This window comes from Dipodomys spectabilis, unplaced genomic scaffold (genome assembly GCF_019054845.1).
Source record: "Dipodomys spectabilis isolate Male_0828 unplaced genomic scaffold, ASM1905484v1 ptg000567l, whole genome shotgun sequence".
Taxonomy (NCBI): domain Eukaryota; kingdom Metazoa; phylum Chordata; class Mammalia; order Rodentia; family Heteromyidae; genus Dipodomys; species Dipodomys spectabilis.
Window position 1 is genome coordinate 1,720,606 of NW_024871244.1, and position 21,485 is coordinate 1,742,090.

Here is a 21,485-nt window from a genome sequence, read left to right on the forward strand (position 1 = left end):
GCAAATAATGCTACAATAAACGTTGTTGTGGTGGTAGTTTTAGTATGGACTTATTTGTGATCATTTGGGTGAATGCCCAAAAGTGGGATTGCTGTGTAATAGGGGAGCTCTATGTGGAGTCTTTTGAGGAAGCTCCAAACCGCTTTCCAAAATGGATGAACAAGTTTACACTCCCACCAAGAGTGCAGTAGGCTTCCCTTCTGGCCACATCCCATCCAGCATCTGTTGGTGTAAAAATATGGAACGATTCATTAATTTGCGTGTCATCCTTGTGCTAATCTTCTCTGTATGTTCCAATTTTAGTGTATGTGCAGCCAAATTGAGCACAGAACATTTTTTATATATAAAGTGTAATTGATTGTCTTAAACTAGACAATTCAACAAAAAGTAAGTTCAAAAAATTGTGAAATTTTGCAACCATGTATTTCTTACATATGCACACATTTAAGAATAAAGTCAATATTGACATGACAAAAACAAAATAATTCCAGATATTTGTTGTTCATGAGATGTGTAGGAGGAGGAATTCAATTATTCTACACAAGGCACCTGTCATAATGATCATTGCAGCAAATGTTAAGGTTTGTTAAAAGTTTTAATGATTTAAATATGTTTCATTTTGGGATTTGCTTATATATGCAAAATTAAGACTGGTAGGTCATAAATTTTTTCGATAAAGTATATAATAATTCCGGTAGCATGTACTACTAAGTATGTACATTTCAGAGTTTATAGAAACTTTGCTAATGAGAAGTTGCAAAGACTGTGTAAAGAAGCAGAGTGAAGAGTTAAGAATTTAAGTACACAGTTTCTGATAAATCTTTAGGGCTCCCTTAAGTTATATGTTAGTGATGAACAAATAATGATAAAAGCCACATACACATGATGAGATTATCTATAAATAGTAATCTTAGTGGGTAAATTTAAAGGCTACTCATAGCTTTATCCAGTTTTAAATGTACAGGAATATGAGAAAATAGTAAAATCTACTATGTACTTTTCAAATACTGAAAACCCTGGTAATTGTTTTGTTTTTTATTTTAGGAATCATTAATATATAATTATTGTTTTCTTTATTTCTAGCATTTTTTCCTTGTCGTAATATAATACAACTTTTTGTGAGTCGTGATTAAGAGGTACTTTGAGAATATTATTGGGATGGCCACACCATTTTTCATAGGTGCATGTGAATTTACAAATAGCAAAACTAAAAACAAAATATTGATTAAAAATTATATCAAGTAGAGTCTGAATCAGGAGTGTTGATAAATGTCCACACCTAAAATCTTAACCCTAGGCTGAAGTAGTGGTATTACAGTGTTGAGGCCACAAAATTGAGAAACTGTGTTTTGTTTTGTTTTGTTTTTTGCTTTGGTTTTGTTGGTTGTGGGGCTTGAACTCTGGGTCTTGGGTAGTGTCCCTCAGCTCTTCAGCTCAAGGCTAGCGCTATCACTTGATCCACAGCAGCACTTTCATCTTTTTCTGTTTATGTCGTGCTGAGGAATGAAATCCAGGACCTCATGCATGCAAGGCAAGCACTCTACCACTGAGCCACCTTCCCAGCTCCTGAGAAACTGTGATTTAAAAAATCATCTGAACAATATTTGCATTCTGCTTTGGGTTATATAATGAAATATGTGAACACATTTTTATATTTTTGTGAATTGTCATACTTCTAAATTTATACTAACTACAGCCAATTTATCCTTTTCAAAGTCAAGAAATATTTCTGAGAGTTTGCTTCTGTGAAGACTGTTTTTGCATTTATAATTCCTTCTGAGCCATTTTTATTTATTATCAGAATCACTTTATATTTTATTTTGATGCGTTATCATACATCAAATACCTTCCAATGTACATGTAGAGTCTCAAAATAGCAGTATGAATATCCTCATACACCTCTTGTTTATCTGTTACGCACTTTAATATTATGATATTTTTCTCTCTCTTTCACTCTCTTCATTTCTGCTCTTTCTCTTTCATGCTCCATGTCTGCTACTTAGAATTTCTGCTGGTCTACTATTATCCTTCAGGATCCACTGGTTTTGTGGGAACATGATAGGGACCATCAGTTACCCTTGCATTCTTTAAGAGTTATAACAGTGACGTGAAATTATTCTTTGCCATTCTAAATGGCAAAGCAACAGATCTAGGAATTCCTTTTCACTTTTAGTACTATTATAAATTTTATCTCATACGAATCATTGGGACTGATAATATACTTTTAGCCTGGGACCTAAAAGTTCTTTTTCATTTACAAACAACCTTTTTCTTTTATTATCAGTAAGTAACAAAAACAAAGCTATCCTATGGGAAAGTAGGCTGAAGTTGTTCACAGTGATTAAAAACAAGTTAATGGGGGAAGTGTGTACAAAGGATACCCCTCATATAACACAGATGCTTAGAGCAGTTTATCATGTACACTTTTTGATAAGGACAATGTGCTGGGAACTCTAGATTAAATCACTGAACACCTGATATATACATATATATATATATACATATATGTATATATATATATGTATATATATGTATACATATATATGTATGTATATATATATGTATGTATGTATTTTTATTTATATATGCATATATATGAATAACGGCCCATATATGTACACATGAATGTTACTATACACACAAATACACACATACGTACACACATGTACACATGCACAAATGGAAAAAGACACATAGATATAGCCAACACAGGTTTCAGTAGTTGTTGAATATGCCTTAGACAGAATGATTGGAAACAAATGTGTTGAAGATGCATTAGTCTCTAAGAGTTCTTTTACCACTCCTCTTATCTCTTCCAACTGGTACGTTTAGAGAGATTCGACTTGAAAAATGCAGGACAAGTGATAGCAAGTAACTTGGAAATCTCAATACGTATAGGTCATATGGTATCTCCCTGCTCCCCATGGAATGCTTGCTCTTGTAGACACTCTCAACAGCCAAAGTAGCAGGACAATATCCTTGTTAAGAATAAAGTTATAAGGCTTTAAATGGCCTCCTTCCTTGGGCTCTTTTCCAACAGTGAGCATCAATTCCTAAGCAGATGAGTGACTCCCGAGAAGACTGGAGTGCAGGTCAAAATTTAACCAACCCATATGAAAAGTCTAAAGTGAGCAATTCTGACTGAGGTCGTGCCGATGTCCTGGTAACGAAAATGAGAAAAAAAGAAAGTTTTTAATGTATTAAAATTTTAGAATAATTTGTAACCTGTCAATAAATGTGTAGAACACAATTATACCAACTGACAATAGATGGAGTGCATTTCATTTATATGCTTTTGGACTTTGAAAGTGTTTTTAAGTGTGTCTACACAAGTAGAATCAGCATGAAACAAGCCAGCATTTCTTCATTTAAGATGCAAGGAAAAGATACAGGTTGACCCATTGTAACAATGAGATTTGCAAGATACTATTAGAGGGAGTTGTTGGGGATGGTTGAAGGTAAGGAATAGTAGGGGAAAAACAAAGGAGGTGGCAACAATGCTCAATAAGATATGTACTCATTACCTTACTTATGTAACTGTAACCTCTCTGTACAGTACTGAGCTTCTTCAGTAAAAATGCTGGTAAAATTGGTTAATCACTCATAGAAAACTAAAACTATATCCTTATATATCATCCTGTATCAAAGACCTCGGAGTCAAAGCAGACACACTGAAAACATTACAGATTGGAGTAGGACATACCCAAGGTCTCCTGTGCAGAGGCTGAAATTTTCTTAATAGAGACCCAGAAGCACAAGAAATCAAAGAAAGTTTGGACAAATGGGATTGTATGAAATTGCAGAGCTTCTGCTTTGCAAAGGACATAGCTAGCCAGATCAATAGAAAGCCCATTGATGGGAGAAGATCTTTGCTAGCCATACAATAGAGAAGGGTCTCATATCTCAAATATATGTGGAATTCAAAATATTAAATCCCCCAACAACAAATCCTAAAAGAAACAACTGCCCAATAAATAAGTGGACTAAAGACTTCAAGACAAACTTCTTTGAAAAGAAAAGAAGGAAGGCCAATAGACACATGAAGAAATGCTCAACCTCCCAAGCCATAATAGAAAAGCAAATCAAAACAACATTGAGATACCACCTCAAGCCATTTAGAATGGCTATAATGAAGAACTCTAATACCAACAGATCCTTCAGGGGATGTGGCCAGAAGGGAACCTTACTGAATTGTTGGTGGGAGTATAACTTATTCAACTACTTTGGAGTAGTATGGAAGTTCCTCAAAGATTCCACCTAGAACTTCCCTATGACCCAGCAATCTACCTTTTGGGCATTTACCCAAATGATCACAAACAAGACCGTACTAACCCTACCAGCACAACTATATTTATTGCAGCATTATTTAACATAGCTAAGAAAGGCATCAACACAGATGCCCCTCAGTAGATGGATGGATCGTGAAAACGTGGTATTTAACCAAGTCCTAATCTTAAAGAGGGAAATGGTTTGGATAGAATGATCGGAGAGAGATTACAAAAAAACGAACAAGAAAAAATGGAAAAACCAAAATTTAAATTTAAGTAGTGAAACACTTAAAAATTATGTAAGTTTAAACAAATGATATTGAGAGAAAAAAGGATAAGATGAGAAGAAGGGATGGATTGAAAGGAGAAATGAAAACTAAAAAATAAAAATTCTTAAAATTAGTTACTTGAAAATTATATACATATAAAGAGATAATACTGCTGTTAAAGAATTTAGGCCTAAGAGGTTGTGAATTGAGTAATAATTTTCTGGATTAAATGTGTACACAATGGGGTATAAGGTCTAATAATCAAAGACAGGTATATATCTGGGAATGAACCGAACAGCAATTTAGTCACACAAAAAAAGAAAGAAACAGAAAAAAATGAAAAGAATACTTAAAAAGGGCCAAAAGTTCAGAAGAGATTTAAAAAAGCACAAATACACACACCTATACACCTAAAATAAAAATTATGGGAGGAAAATAAGATTAATAGAAAACAATTTTAACAATTAATTTTTTTTAAAAGGTTCAAATAAGAGTTCTTTGATTGCAACAATGAGATGTACAATTCATTATGTCGAAAAACGAACTTAACAACTTTGGTGGGGGGTGGGGGAGGGTCGGTTGGGGGGAGGGGGAAGTATGGGATGGGATGGGAAGGGGAAACAACAAGGAAGCAACAATGCTTGATAAGAAATATACTCATTATCTTGCCCATGTAATTTTAACTCCTCTGTACTGTATTCTCACAATAAAAAATTAAATTAAATTTAAAAAAAGAGTTCTTTGATTTTTTTTGGGGGGGGGGATGGGGGTAATGGGATGATTGTGTATCTTCCGTGTCCATAACCAGTCTCTTGGTGGAGTCTCTGGGCTGCTTGTGGTGTTTGGTTTTCCTGTGGCTTGATTGTTTTCTGAAGTCAGTGTTTGAGCAGGCAGAAAAATGCTTTGCCTAACCCAAAGTTTTGTTATCCTTCTCCCAGGCTAGTTCAGTGGGAAGTAGATTTGCTTTCAGTATCCCAAAAGAGGGAGAAGGGAGTTTCCTCTAGTTTGAAGATGCTGTGATGAGATTAGGTTATGGGTAGAGTTGAGGCCTTTCAGCAATCAGTAGCTTTTCCTCGCTGGGCTAGCTAATGAGACTCTCAGAGAGCCCAGCTTGGAGCCATTCTCAGGGTTTATGTTTACTGAGTTTCAATTGTTTGTCTAGGCTGCTGTAGGGAGGGGCAGCCTCTGGCTCTGTTTACCCAGTGGTGAAAGTCACTCCTCAGGGGACAGATTTTTCTCTATCTGGGCTGGTTGACTTTCCCCTGGGTAGAGCTGAGCCTGGCAGGTCAGGGCAGATTCCTGTGACCTGCTAAATGACACATTTGTTTGCTTCCAAGGCCTGAGTTGGAGCTAGTTGCTCAACTGGGCCTTTGTTAGTATCAAAGATGGAGATCTCCAGTGGTAGGTGACACACAGCCTTCCCTCCTCAGCTCCCTGAGAAGAAATGAGGAGATCAGGTTTCTACTCATGCCAGAATCTTGTTCCTGGACAGTTTCTGGTCTGTGATCTGCAGGATGAATATATCTGCTCCTTGTCAGTTCTTGATTGTGTTGGGTAGAATCCACTTGTCCGCCACATCTGGAGCCTTTGTCCCAGATTCTCTCCATAGTTATGGCTGCTAAGAGTGTCTCTGCTTCCAACTCTGCCACTTCAGCCATGGCTAGCTGCATGTGTTCAGATCTGTTTCCTTGCTTGGATTTTCCCTCTCTGTCCAAACTCTCTGCATTGAGATGACACACTTGGTGTGACTCTGTAGCCTAAAACTGTTCACTGGAATACTAAAATGCTTTCTATAGGAGAGTTTGTTTAGCCTTCAGCTTCTCCTCTGCCATCTTCCTCCGAATCTCATGATTTTTTTTTTATTGTAAAGATACTATACAGAGGGTTACAGTTACATGAGTGAGGTAATGAGTACACTTCCTCTTGAACATTGTTACCCCCTCCATTGTTTTCCCCCTACCATCCCCTCCCTCCCTCCCTTCCCCAAGGTTCTTTTTTTTTTTTTTGATTGTGACTAAGTGATTACATAATTTCAAAGTCACAAGTTCATTCTAACTTTCCTGGAGCAAATTGTCTATCACAGTCTGTAATATATAACAGTGTTCACATGTTAAATACCATATTTGTGATCAGCAGCATGGGGTATTTAGTAGTGGTTCAACCAGATGAGCGGGAGTTCTTTGTTTCTTAAGTCCTGTTAGTTTTGTCATATCACCTAACATTTTGGATTTAGCATCCACTTATCAGGGAGACCATGTACCGTTTGTCTCTTCGTTCTTGGCTTACCTCACTCAACATGATTCCTTCTAGCTCCATCCATTTCCCTGTAAATGCCATTATTTTGTCATTTCTAATGGCTGCATAATATTCCATTTTGTATAGATACCACAATTTTTGGATCCATTCATCTGTGGTGGGGCATCTAGGTTGTTTCCATATCCTAGCTATTGTGAACAGTGCTGCAATAAACATGGAGGTGCACGTGTCCTTGTATACTGGTTCCTTTTGTTCAGGGTAGATGCCTAGAAGTGGTATGACTGGGTCGTAAGGGAGGTCAATCTTTAGCTTTCTAAAGACCCTCCAGACTGCTTTCCAAAGTGGTTGTATAAGTGTACATTTCCACCAGAAGTGTAATAGGGTTCCTCTTTCTCCACATCCTCTCCAGCATTTGTTGTTGGCTGATTTGTGGATGTGGGACATTCTGACTGGGGTAAGGTGGTATCTCAGGGTTGTCTTTATTTGCATTTCCTTCACCACCAGGGATGATGAACATTTCCTCATGTGTTTCTTTACCATTTTTATTTCTTCATTTGAGAAGTCCCTCTTTAGTTCCCTTGCCCATTTAGTAATTGGTTTGTTAGGTTTGGGAGGGATTAGTTTCTTGAGTTCCCTGTATATACAGGATGTTAACTCCTTGTCTGATATATTGCTGGTAAATATTTTTTCCCAATTAGTTGGTTGTCTTTCTAGCTTAGTTGCGATAGATTTAGCTGTGCAGAAGCTTTTTATTTTAAGGTAGTCCCATATGTCGAGTCTCTCTCCAACTTGTTGTGACCCTAGAACTCTGTTCAGGAAGTTCCTTCCTGTGCCTATTAGTTCAAATGTCTCTCCTACTCTGTCCTGCAGTAGTTTCAGAGATTCAGGTTTAATGTTAAGGTCTTTAATCCATTTTGAGTTGATGTTGGTGCATGGTGATAGGCTGGGGTCCACTTTTACTTTTCTGCATGTGGCTGCTCAGTTTTCCCAGCACCAGCGGTTGAAGAGGCTGTGTTTCTTCCATTGTATGTCTTTGGCTCCTTTGTCGAATATCAGCTGTCTGTAGGCCTGTGGATTTATATCTGGATCTTCTATTCTGTTCCATTGGTCTTCGGGTCTGTTTTTGTGCCAGTACCATGCTGTCTTTGTTATTATAGCTCTGTAGTAGTGTTTGAAGTTCGGCATGGATATCTCTCCCATATTGTCTTTATCCCCTAGAATTGTTTTGGCTATTCTAGGTCTTTTGTTGTTCCATATAAATTTTTGGACTGTTTTCTGTATTTCAGTGATGTACATCATTGGGATTTTAATAGGAATTGCATTGAATTTGTATATTAGTTTTGGAAGTATTACCATCTTTACTATATTAAGTCGACCTATCCAGGAGCATGGGAGGTCTTTCCATTTCCTAGTGTCTTCTGCAATTTCTTTCTTTAACTTTTTATACTTCTCATTAAATAGTTCTTTTACATCTTTGCTTAGGTTAATTCCTAAATATTTTATTTTTTGGGAGGTTATTGTGAATGGGGTTGCTCCCTTTATTTCCCTCTCTTCCTGTACATTATCAGTGTATAGGAAGGCAACTGACTTTTGTGGGTTTATTTTGTATCCTGCTATTTTGCCGAAGTGACTTATGATTTCTAAAGTTTGGGGATGGAGTTTTGGGGATCGTGGAGGTATAGTATCCTGTCGTCTGCAAAAAGGGATAGTTTAACTTCTTCTTTCCCTATGCATATCCCTTTAATGTCTTTTTCTTGCCTTATTGCCCTGGCTAAGGGTTCTAGGACTATGTTGAAGAGGAGTGGAGACTGTGGGCATCCTTGCCTTGTTCCTGATTTTAGGAGGATTGGTTGTAGCTTTTCCCCATTAATTATAATATTGGCTATTGGTCTGTCATAAATGGCTTTTATTGTTTTTAGAAATGTTCCTTCTATTCCTATTTTCTCGAGAGCTTTTAGCATGAATGAATGTTGAATTTTATCAAAGGCCTTTTCTGCATCTGTGGTGATAATCATGTAATTCTTGACCTTGGCTCTGTTGATATGTTGGATTACATTTATTGACTTACGTATGTTAAACCATCCCTGTGTCTCTGGGATGAAGCCTACCTGATCATAGTGTATTATTTTTTTTATGTGTTTCTGGATTCTGTTAGCTAGAATCTTGTTAAGGATCTTTGCATCTGTGTTCATCAAGGAAATTGGCCTGTAATTCTCCTTTTTGGTTTGGTCTTTGCATGGTTTGGGGATGAGTGTGATATTGGCTTCGTAGAATGAGTTTGGGATAGCTCCCTCCTTCTCTGTTTCTCTGAAGAGCTTGAGGAGTATGGGTATTAGTTCTTGTTTAAAGGTCTTATAGAATTCTGCTGTGAATCCATCTGGTCCTGGGCTTTTTTTTGTTGGAAGACTTTTGATAGCTTCCTGTATCTCATTATAGGATATTGGCTTATTTAATTGGTTAACTTCTTCTTTGCTCAGTTTGGGTAACTTGTATTTCTCTAAAAATGCATCCATTTCTGCCAGATTTTCTTCCTTTAGAGAGTATAGCTTTTGAAAGTAGTCTGTTAGAATTGTTTGGATATCTTGGGTACATGTTGTGATGTTTCCGGTGGCATCCCTAATCCTATTAATATGGGTTTCCTCTCTTCTTTTTTTAATTAATCTTGCCAACGGACCATCAATTTTGTTTATTTTTTCAAAGAACCAGCTTTTTGTTTGGTTTATTTTGGTTATGGTTTTCTGATTTTCTAATTGGTTAATCTCTGCTCTTAATTTGGTTATCTGGCTTCGTCTAGTAGCTTTAGGTCCCATTTTTTCTTGTTTTTCTAGCTGTTTTAGTTGCAACATGAGATTATTTACTTGGTCTGTCTCCATTCTCTTGATGTGGGCACTGAGGGCAATAAATTTGCCCCTCAGGACTGCTTTTGCTGTGTCCCACAAGTTTCTTCGTGAGGTGTTTTCATTTTCATTGAGTTGTAGGAAATGCTTTATTTCTTCTCTGATCTCTTCTGTTACCCAGGCATTGTTAAGGCGTGTGCTGTTCAATTTCCATGTATTAGAGAAATTTCTGCGGTATGCTTTGTTATTGAGAGCTAGCTTGATTCCACTGTGGTCAGATAGGATACAGGGGATTATGTCGATCCCTTTGTATTTGCTTAAGTACCTTGCATGAACTATGATATGGTCTATTTTGGAGAAAGTTCCATGAGCTACTGAGAAGAATGTGTACTGTGTTGTTTTAGGGTGAAATACTCGGTAGATGTCAGTTAATTCCGCTTGAAGTATGGCCTCACTTAATTGGGTAGCTTCTTTGCCAATCCTCTGGTTGGTAGACCTGTCCTTTGGTGAGAGTGGCGTGTTAAAGTCTCCTAGTATTATCGTATTGGGATCTATTTTATTCTGTAAGTTTGAGAGCATTTGTTAGACATATCTGGGTGAACCAATATTTGGGGCATATAAGTTGATGATGGTTATATCCTCCTCTTGGATTGGTCCCTTTATTAATATGTAGTGTCCGTCCTTGTCTTTCTGTACTGATTTTAATGAAAAGTTTATTTTGTCAGATATCAGGATAGCTACACCTGCTTTTTTACTGGGGGCATTTGATTGGTAGATCCTTTTCCAACCCTTTACTCTGAATTTGTATGTATGTTTGGCTGACACGTTGGTCCCCTGAAGGCAACAGATGGATGGGTCATGTTTTCTGATCCAGTCAGCAGTTCTTTTTCTTTTGATTGGCGATTTAAGGCCATTAATATTAAGAGAAAGTATACAGGGGTGCATTGTTGTCCCTGTCATTCCGTTTTCCTAAGTTTTTCTTCTTTCCTTTCCTCCTGTGCTTGCTCAGTTATAACTTGAGTAATGCTTGTTTGGGGCAGGTCCAGGTTCCTGGTTGCTTTCTTCAGGTTGTGTCCCCCCTCTTAGAATTCTTTGCAATGCTGGCTTAATGTATATGTATTCATTTAGTTTTTCTTTGCTATTAAAAGTTTTCAGTTCTCCATCGAATGTGAATGCTAGCTTTGCCAGGTATATCAGTCTGGGTTGGCATTTATTGGCTCTCAGGGCTCCTATGGTGCTTTCCCAGGCTTTTCTTGCATTCATTGTTTGTGTGGAGAGATCTGCAGTGATTCTAATTTTTTTCCCGTTGTAGTATAGCTCCTTCTTCATTTTTGCTGCATGCAGGATTGTTTCCTTATTATTCAGATCTATCATTTTTACTATAATGTGTCTAGAAGTGTTTCTCCTGGGATCTTGCTTGTTGGGGGTTCTATAAGCTTCTGTAATGTAGTTAAGGTGGTCGTTTTTGAGGTGGGGAAAATTTTCATTGATTATCTTGTTAAATAGGTGTTGCATTCCCTTGCTCTGGAATTCCTCCCCTTCGTCCACTCCGATTATGCGAAGGTTAAATTTCTTGGCATTATCTGCTTGCTCTTGAATTTCCCTTTGGTTTAATTTGAGTGATTTTTCCATATCTGTCACTTTTTGGTCCAGTTGGTGTATTCTGTCTTCTGTATCTGACACCCTACCTTCCATTTCATTCACTCTGTTGACCATGGCTTCTATTGTGGTTTGCATGGAGGAAATGGATCCCTTTATGGATTCAATGTTGGTTCTCAGAGTACTGATCTCACCTCTCAATGAAGTGAGATCAGTATGCATTACCTCTAATTTGGCATTTATCTCACTTCTTACTGAGGTTTGTGCAGCTTCTATTTTTGCATCCAACTTTTGTTTGATATCCTGTATCTCTTTTGATAGTTCATCCTTGTGCTCTTTCAATTTCTGATCCATTTCTCGCTTTATTTCTTGAGTCATTGCCTCCAGCAACCCTTGGATGTAGCTTTTGTCTTCCATTCCTGCTTTGCTCCCACTGGGGCTCTCCCCTGCGTGGCTGCTGGCTTTTGAGGTGAGCTTGCTCTCCTGGGTGGTGGTAAACCTTGTGATTTTTCTCTGTGATTTTCGCATGGGGGTTCAGGAGACTGCTCTTCAATTTTGTTTTGGTGTGTCTGTCTTTGCTTGGTTACTGATTCTGTATTGGTAGAGAGAGTCTGTGCCTCATCTGGGTTCTGTTGGGAGCCTATTTCCAGCTGCTATTCTGACTTACTTAGGATTCTCAGCTCTCTGCTGTAGATTGCTGGCAATTCCCGCCTTTGGAAGGGTTGAGCAGCCTAGACTGCTTGTGTTTGCTCCTACGGGTGCTCTTGGGAAGATCAGATGCTCTGGATGCACTCTCCCAAATACTGGAGTCTGCTATGGGCTCCTGATGTGTTTTTGTTTGTTTGTTTTGGGCTGGTTGTGGGCTTGAACTTTAGGTTGGGTGCTGTACCTCAGCTCTTCAGCTCAAGGATGGCACCCTACCATTTGAGCCACAGCACCACTTCTGACCCTTTTTGCTTTTGTGATGCTGAGGAATCAGATCCAGGGCCTCATACATCCAAGACTATCACTCTATTGCTGAGCCGCCTTATCAGCCTGAGCTCCTGCTTACTATCAGGTGCTGGCAGCCTGTGTTGCCCAATTCCCAGCCTAGGGTATATGGGTGGAGTTTTGGTGGGGTTTGGGCTTCTCTTGTCCTGAACCTCCAGGTCTTTTGTTGTCACAGGCATGCTTCCTGGGGAGTGTTGTTTCCTGGTTTTCTCCCCTCTGTTGAGGCGTATGCTCAGCTTTTTACTTCAGTTGGGAGGAGTTGGTTGTGTTGTTCAGGTGCTGGATCCCCGGGCCTGGTTCCGGCCCCAGCCTGGAGCACGCTCGTTAGGCCTGTGCTGATGTGTATACCACCTAGGTTATGCAGCCTGGAGGACACAGTTCAAATTTCTTCTACTTTTGGTAGTCTTGACCCAGGGGCGCTGTTCCTGGCTTGGGCATTTATGCTCCCTTCCAGGGGCACTCTTGCTCTGGCCTGGCCAGCAGAGTGTGCTCCACCAGCTGGTGGAGCTCTCGAACAGTTCCCAGTTTTAGTGGGTCCTGTGGTCCGGGTATTGGGGTAGGGAGTCTAGGTCAGGGTCTGGGGATTCCCTCCAGCTCTGGTCTCCCTTGAGGGATACACTGTCCCCTGTGGAGTACTCACCCTGGAGCTGGTTGTTTCTGTGTAGTGTAGGTCGTCAGTTGTTGTTGCAATCCCAGTTCAGTTGGGGTGGTTGCGGGTTGGGTTGGGCGGCCCCTGCCTGGTTGTTGCGATCGTGATTGGGCGGGTGGTCTGCCGACAGGTCCCTTTGTCACGCTGCTGGTGCGGGGCGGCTTTGGCGGGATGGAGCCTCTCCGCTCCAGTGGAGAGTGAGGGGTGGGGGTGGGATCCTCGTGGAGAATCCAGGCTGGTAGGTTTCTCTGTTCCTGGCGATCCGCTGTTCTGCAATCCGGTACCTGGTGATCTGCAAGCAGCCCCCTGTGTCTCTGGGCTCTGACAGCCCCTGCCGGGCCGGCTGGCCGGCGGCTTGGCACACTGCCGCACGGCCATTAAAGGTTGGGGGAGGGGTCTTCGCTCTTCTCTGTTCTGAAATTCTTCTTTTCCTCTCTTTCTTTTTTTGTTATTTTCCACATCTGGTTTTTCTCTGAGTGTTCGTCTTTTTGTTGTTGTCGATCTCTTGGGGAGATTAAGCGTTGGAACTCGAACTCTCTTTTTGGTTGGAGAGAGCTGTGGCGTTTCCCTACTGCCCCGTCGCCATCTTGGTCCCCCCTCATGATTTTTTTATAAGTGTTTTTTTTTTAGGGAAAAATGTCATTGGTGTTTATATTTTGTGTTGGCATAAAATGAACCTATTATTGTCTTAATTTAATAAAATAAAACTCTCTGGCTGGGCACTGGTGGCTCATGCTTGTAATCCTAGCTACTCAGGAGGCTGAAATATGAGGATCTCAGTTCAAAGACAGCCCGGGCAGGAAAGTCTGTGAGACTTTTATCTCCAATAAGCCACTAGAAGACAGAAGCGGTGCTGTGGCTCAAGCGGTAGAGCGCTCACCTTGAGCTGAAGTGTAGGACCAGCACTGAGGCCCAGAGTTCAAGCTCCAAGACTGACCAAATAAACCATACAAAACAACAAAAAAAACCCAAAACTCTCTGATTCTATGACAGCATACATTTTGTGGGTAATGGTTAAGACCATGTTGCCATTCTAAAAAAAAAATATCACCCCCAAAAAGAGGAACAATAGGAAATGTATAGCAGGAAACTTATAAATCTTAATGGACTAACAGTCTGTCAGTTTGTTTTAACTATTCATCAAAAATGAAAGTAATACTCGATAATATTTTATTAAGGCTTTTAAATTTCTTTGAACTTGACATTTAAGATTCACTTTAAAAAGAAAATCAACAGGTGACAGTGTTTTCTCCTTACTTTTCCAAAGAAATGATTATTTCATCATTATAGTGTATAGCACAATATAACCAGAAAGCATTTGTTAAGGAAAAAAAATTCCCATTCTCTGTTTTGCTTGTCTGTATTTAAAGCTGCATACCACATCCTACCAACCCTATTGTCTGTCTTCTCATATGAAACATTTCAGTAAATGTGTCAGCCAGCAAAGGTTTACAAAATAGCATGCTTTCATTCATTGTGCTTTCCAAAATATATCTCACAAATGCCAAAAACAAAAAACAACTTAAAACATCTGTGGATTTTTCTATTTATGGTGCAAAGTAATCACTTTCCATAATCCTTAGAACCAGCTCTACACATGCATTAAATGCTCTTTCACTTCCAGGCTTTAGAAGAGCAGCATGTAACAATGGTGTACATGTTAATTTGTTCACCACATCTGGTTTGTTTACAGCAAGGACTGTCTTCATGGAAGATGGTAATAGATGAGTTGTGCAATTATGTAGTTTAAAAGGGCTCTGAGTTGGGGATAAAGAATATCCATTTATGTGACTAAATATTTAAATTAAATCCTATAATGTATACTCCTTCAATTTTATGGATAAAATATTCTACATTCTAGGTTTTTTTAAAAGAAATATTGTACGTTGTTTCCTTGGTGACAACGTAATTGGAAGATTTAAAATTTTCCTATACCATGGCCATCTGAAATGAGATGGATGTACTTAGGTTAACATAAAGAAATTTTGGGACAGCATTATTGTTTGAATCTTGGATGGGATTTGATTGGGAATTGTGACAGGCTTTCATAGTATGAGAAGAAAAAAAAAGACCATATTAATACTTTTATCTGCCACATTGTTTTATTAGTTTATTCAAACACACACATATAAACACACAGATACACATTATGAAGACCCAGTCAGTCTGCAAGAAACTATTTTAATGGGAATTCCATAAAATATTTAGTCTGCTGAGATCTGATTAGAATTTATAGAAGTATCTAGTGGCTTCCACCCCTGGACAAGTTATCATTGGTGAAGATGTTGCCATTTGATTTTAGAATGCCCCATAAAGACCTATGTGTTAAAGAAAAATGACATTCTAATTCCTCCCAGACTGTGGAGCATACCTGAATAGTTCTTCTGGAGATTAAGTTCTTCAGAGTGAAACTCATGAGAAAAAGACTCTCATCTTCTTTCTTCTTTTATCTTTTAATCATTCTAGGCATAAAACATTTCTCTTTGACATACTCCCCTCCTTGACATTGTCTTGTCACTGGCCCCCAAAGCAATAAAACCAGTTGAAAATACACCGAAACATTCAATCTTGTAAATCTGAGTAAGTCTTTCTGCTTAATAAATGGACAATATCACTTATTATGGTAGGTTATAAAGCTAACCCAACGTTCTAGTCTTTCTAACAATGTAGAGTATATTAAAATATGCTTCATTATAAAATATCTCACTCCATGTTGTATATTGTGTTTTTATTTCTGTTGATCCTAGCGCTTACAATCAGGACCTAACTGTAAAACTGTTTGCAATAAATAATCACATTACTTTTAGGATTCTATAATTTAGCTTGTTTTCCTACAAATTTATAGGATAGTGTAGCTATGGAAAATCAATAAATATTGAATTTTGATATAGGATTACCTATCACTGCAAGTGTTGTCAAAATTTATCTACACTGAAATGATTGCCATTGATATCTTTCTCAAGATTACAAATGTTTATACTTTCAGCTGACCTTTTACAAACTCATACCCCAAACATAATTTTTAGTTTGTTCATGCAATCATAGGAACATAAATATATGGCACAAAATGTTCATTAACATTATCTGCTGTCATTAATGGAGTATACCTAATAGAATTAAGTATATACCCTCAGAGAAATAAGATACTTCCTTCTAAATCCAGACTTGCAGGCAGGCAGAGAGACAACCACACCCACACACATACACTCTCTCTCTCTCTCTCTCTCTCTCTCTCTCTCTCTCTCTCTCACACACACACACACACACACACACACACATACTTACCACTCTGACTCAGGTTAGATTCCAGATATTGGGTATCAGACAATGATCTATTAATCAAACTTTCTTGTCCAGACATAAAATACATTCAAAATTCCACACATACAAAAACACCAGATCATTCAAAATCGTGAGAATATTTAACAGAACCATCCCGCTCTGGGCCATCTACTCCCTGATTTCATTCATTCATGTCGATGCATTTTTCATATCATAATTAAAAGTCTTTTCGTATTTCTCTGATTAGCAGATAATATGTTATCATATAAGAGAAAACATAGGTAAAATTACATATGAAAATTGCATATGAAATAATGACATTCCTGAGGATAAAACATGCCTGTTTATCAGTTTGGTTGCCAAAATGGAACTATTAGAACTTTTGAATATTTAACTTTAAATCTGAACCTCCAAATTTCACTAGGATTTGAATTGTGTTACTTACAACATTAATGTAAAATAAAAGCATTACTAAATAGAAAGAAAATTATAAGTTTATCACACCTTAATCCCTGAATTGACTTTATTATAAAAACAATTACATTTATATAACATGATAAACATCCTGAAACAAGCTATGAGGTATGGAAACAGAAGACTCTGTTTTTTGTTTAGTGTATGTTGTTGTTATTTATAGTTTGTGATGATTCTGTCTTCTTTACCTTATGCATGGTATATTCATTCTACATCTTCAGGAAGGTGGGGGTGGGCACAGAGCTTGAGGGAAAGGGTGAAAAAATGAAGCAGTGGAGTTCCTTGAACATTGATGAAAGTGTACTATTTAACACATCGGTCAATTATGATTGTATGTTTTTCTGAGACTCTAATTTATTTATTTCTTTAATCTAATTTGTATGATTTCTATCTACTAGTTTTTGAATTGGCTTGTTCCTGTTTTTCAAGGACCTAGTGGTGCATTATTAGTGCTGATTTAAGATTGTTCTAATTTGTGATGTATATACTCAAAGCTATAAATTTTCCTGCGTATTGCCTGTGTTCTTGTGTCCCAGAGGAGGTAATATTTCGTCTGTTCACTTCTGGTTATTTTTGTTTTTCTGTTTATGTTACTTTGAAATAGTGATTTCAGGCTTGTATGAAGAGACAGTAATAATATGAAATGTATATTATTACACTGAAAGAAAGAGAAGACATTTTAACCTTTTTGCTTCAAGTAAATTAATATTAAGCAAAGCTTATTAAAATAATTACTTATTTACTTTTTAGAGGATGAGTATAGTACTCTTGGATATCTTGGAGGAAAGATATTAGACTCATCACAGCTGATGCCTTATATTGAATTTACAAGCTAAACTTTCTTTTTCAGAAGACTAAAGCTTCAGTTCTTTCATATTAGTATTATACAATGATAATCCCTGCATATTGATTTGTTATCCTCTGCTATTTTCAATTCAATTCTTCCTCCATTATATATCAAGGGCTTTGAATGACCAATTCCTTAAAATACCTATATTTCCTATATTGTGATGTAAATCTCAGTGATATGAATAGGAATTTATCTCTCGGTCTCATCTTGAGCTGCATTCATATGAAATTTATGCAGTCTCAAGCAAGAAACCTGACTATTTACACTTTTCTATGTTTTAATCAATAAATCCATTCTAATACATTAATTGAAATATATATAAAGTTTTTAACATGAAGACAACCCTCCCCCATTATACTTTAAAGTAAAACCTTGGGGACTATTTTATATATGAAAATACAAAAGTCGAGGCTGGGAAGGTGGCTCAGTGGTAGAGCGCTTGCCTTGCATGCATGAGGCCCTGGGATCGATTCCTCAGGACCACATAAGCAGAAAAAAAAAGCCAGAAGTGGCCCTGTGGCTCAAGTGGTAGAGCGCTAACCTTGAACTGAGGAGCTGAGGGACAGCGCCCAGGCCCAGATTTCAGGCCCCATGACCGGAACCTTCCAAAAAAAGATTAAAAAAATAAAAAAGTGCAATGCACATGTTTATACATGAATAATCTAATGATTAAATCAACTAGATACTAGAACTACCATACCACATCAAGTCTCAATTTACTTAAAAGCACCAAAATGTTAGTGTTCATGAATATCACTCATTGTTAAAAAATGACTAGTCAAAACAAAGTTTATATTATATTTGAAATTTGAAAAATGAAAATTACACTCAGATTTGCTGTCAATATCTTGTTTCCATGGATACATTTTTTTCAGCATATAGGGAAACAAAAAATAAGGGTTTGTCACATAGAATGAAAAATATAAAAGTAGACTGCCTTTCCTTAAGATGATAAGTACATGCAAATCGTGTGATTTATTCAAAGATACTATAAAAATTCATAAGAGGATTTATGATCAGAACTCATAGGTAAGAAAAATAACTGGAAAAATGTAAATGTTAATTGTGCTTTCAATATAGGAAGACAAGTTTTCAATTTATGAGCCTATAGAAGAAGATTTTTTATCTGTAACACAATCCACTTTTAACTGCTAAAAGCACTTGCTTAATCTCTAGTTAGAAAGGGAAAAATGAACTAACATCTTACATGATTGTTTTGACAATTAATTGGTATATTGAAGTCAAAGGGAGGAATTGGAGATTAATATAATCTTTTTCCTCTCTTCTGATTATTACACCGCAATAGCTGTGAATTCAGGAGTCTCATGCAATGTACTCACAGCTGAATTACTAATATGCTTAAAAATATAGAACATAAAACTTTTGAGCAGGGTTGCCACATCATTTAGGAATGCAACTCCTTCATATGAACTTCAATTTTTGTAGATTTCCTTGTGGGATTAAAAGGTAAGAAAGCACTGTAGAAACAAGAATTCCTGTTCAGCCAAGTAGAACATCCACATGTTGCAAATTTTCATTCCATAAAGACTCTTCGTTAGAGTACTTTCATTTAATATACTTCAGCATATCATCCTTCCCGGTTGGATACAGGAAAAAAGATAATTTTGTTTGAATATTATCTTACATAAATTAGTGTGTACAGAGATGATTTGTATAATTACAGATGTTTGTAATAAATGTAAATAGGGATCATGTCACAACTAAAAAATATAAATAAAATCACATAACAAGACTAGAAGTCACAGAATTTTGTGCATGAACACATACATTAGATTAGTTGCAGAATTTCTATTTTGAGAAAAATTTTATATTAAAGTATAATGCACTTTACTAAGAGTTGAAACATTTTATTGAAAAATATATTCTTAGAGATATTTTTGCTTCATAATTTTAAGAAGAAAAATGATCCCAAAGTAATTACTCCTTTATTGTTTTCCTGTTTCCATGTGATTAGCCTCCGAATTAGAAATCCAGATATATGATATAATTTAAACAAAAATATTTATTGAATATAAAAATCTCTACTCTCTACATTCTTCACACTAAGATCACCAAATATGTTGAATCTTAAATAATTAGTCTCTTTTTGACCTATGTTAATACTATTTACAATGTGAGTGAAATGCTTAAAAATAGTATTTATTTTAGGTTAATTGCTCTGAAGAGACAATAAATGATATTATCAAAGCCTAAAAATTATTAGATTTAAAATTTAGAATTCAGGAAATGATTTTGACCAATCTGGTTACTGGAGCCTTCACTACAACCCCTTGAGACCATTTATATTGGTGAAGCAAAAATCTGAGCTTAAACATTTATGAATAAAAAATCATGTCATTCTGAACACGTAAAGCTACATATATAACTGAAAATTTAGCTTTTAAATATCTGAATATGCTAGTGCATTTAATTGCAGAGCAAGTACTTGTTCTGAAGGGAGTTAAAATAGCATTTATTCTGAAATGTAAACCTAAGTATTCATTTGAATAAAAGACAATGTTTAAAATATCACTCACTCAAGAGAAGATGTACTGTTAGATGTTTTTCATGCCAATTATGTTCTCTAAACTTACTACAAATACTAGATTAGTAAACCTAATTCATTCCTTTGTAGGGAAATAGAAATTCAGTTTCCTAAAATGCATGATTATAACTATTTCTCAAACAATTACTAAGTAACTGTTTTATATTTTTTGTCATGGAATATTATTTGATTTATTTTTATTCATTAAGTTAAATAATTGGCCAATAACAATATAAATTATGCATGAACAAAGTTTATCTAACGTAAGTATTTCACAAGACATGTCATGGTTCTCTTAAAGAACACTAGAAGGCAGTGTACTTTTTATTAATTTTTAGTTATTTTGTTAATGGATATTAATTGTCAGAAGTGGCGATTTCATAATATATTTAAAGTATTTGATTATACTCCTCTATTTCCTTTTCATTACTCCTACCTCCAAAGATCTTCTGTTTTTCACATAAAATTACATCTTTATATATACACATGTAAACTAATTTGGAAAAGTTAAGCTAAATTGCAGCTTAACTCAAGATGTACAGTGGATTAATAGGATGAATAAAAATTGAATACTTTTTTAACTTTTGAATTGAGCTATCATTATTATTATGGTTTTATGGTTAGGGTTAGGATCCCAAAAAGAATTAGAATTAGGATTAGAGAAATAGAAAATTTAGGTTCAACATAGGATGAACCATTTCAACAATGATACTCACAAGACATTATGTTGAAAATGAAGTTTTCCTTAATGCTAACACGAATCCCAGCTGGAACTGAGACCTAACTTTCACCCTAATTATAGTCCAATTCTAATGTTTAAGAAAAAGAATCTAGTTTTTAATCATTCTAATGAATACTCCAGTTTGGACTCTGGAAATGAATACAGTTTGCCATAATTCCCCAAAATTTCCTGACTCTACCTCTGAAGTTATCTTGTTCCCTAACATAAACAATTTTATTACTTGTCCTCAAATTATCTTATCAGGAAAAATACTGTAGTTTCCATTGATCCTACCTTTTTCTGAACCCCTGTACCCTAAAACAGTTTCAGATTTACTTACCACCTAGTCCATTACTTAACGCTCTCAACCTAAACCTTGCTGGAAAAAGCTCATTAATCATTACAAGAAGGATCACTGAGAAATAAATATAATGATAATGCTCTAGTTACTGTTCAGTGTCATATTTTTTATTCTACTTGTTAGTGAAAACTCAATTTTATAATAAAAACTTTCTTATTCATAACAGTAATCATAATCAGAACAAAATACTGACCCTGGTCTTAATCCAAATTATATGACACTAACACAAGTTCATTAGTTTTCACTCATCCTAACTTGATTCAAATAAACATTCCAAACATAGGTTTCAATTTTTTCCAATATCTGAGTCATTTTCTAATCTAAATATAATCTTAACTGGAACATTGAGAATAACCATAAGCGTAATTTTAAGTAGAATCTAAT

The 21,485-nt window shown here is 36.5% G+C and overlaps 1 pseudogene; it reads right to left on the minus strand.

Moving 5' to 3' along the window:
• Positions 1–232: 232 nt before the first annotated feature.
• Positions 233–327, minus strand: LOC122100163 (annotated as a pseudogene).
• Positions 328–21,485: the final 21,158 nt, after the last annotated feature.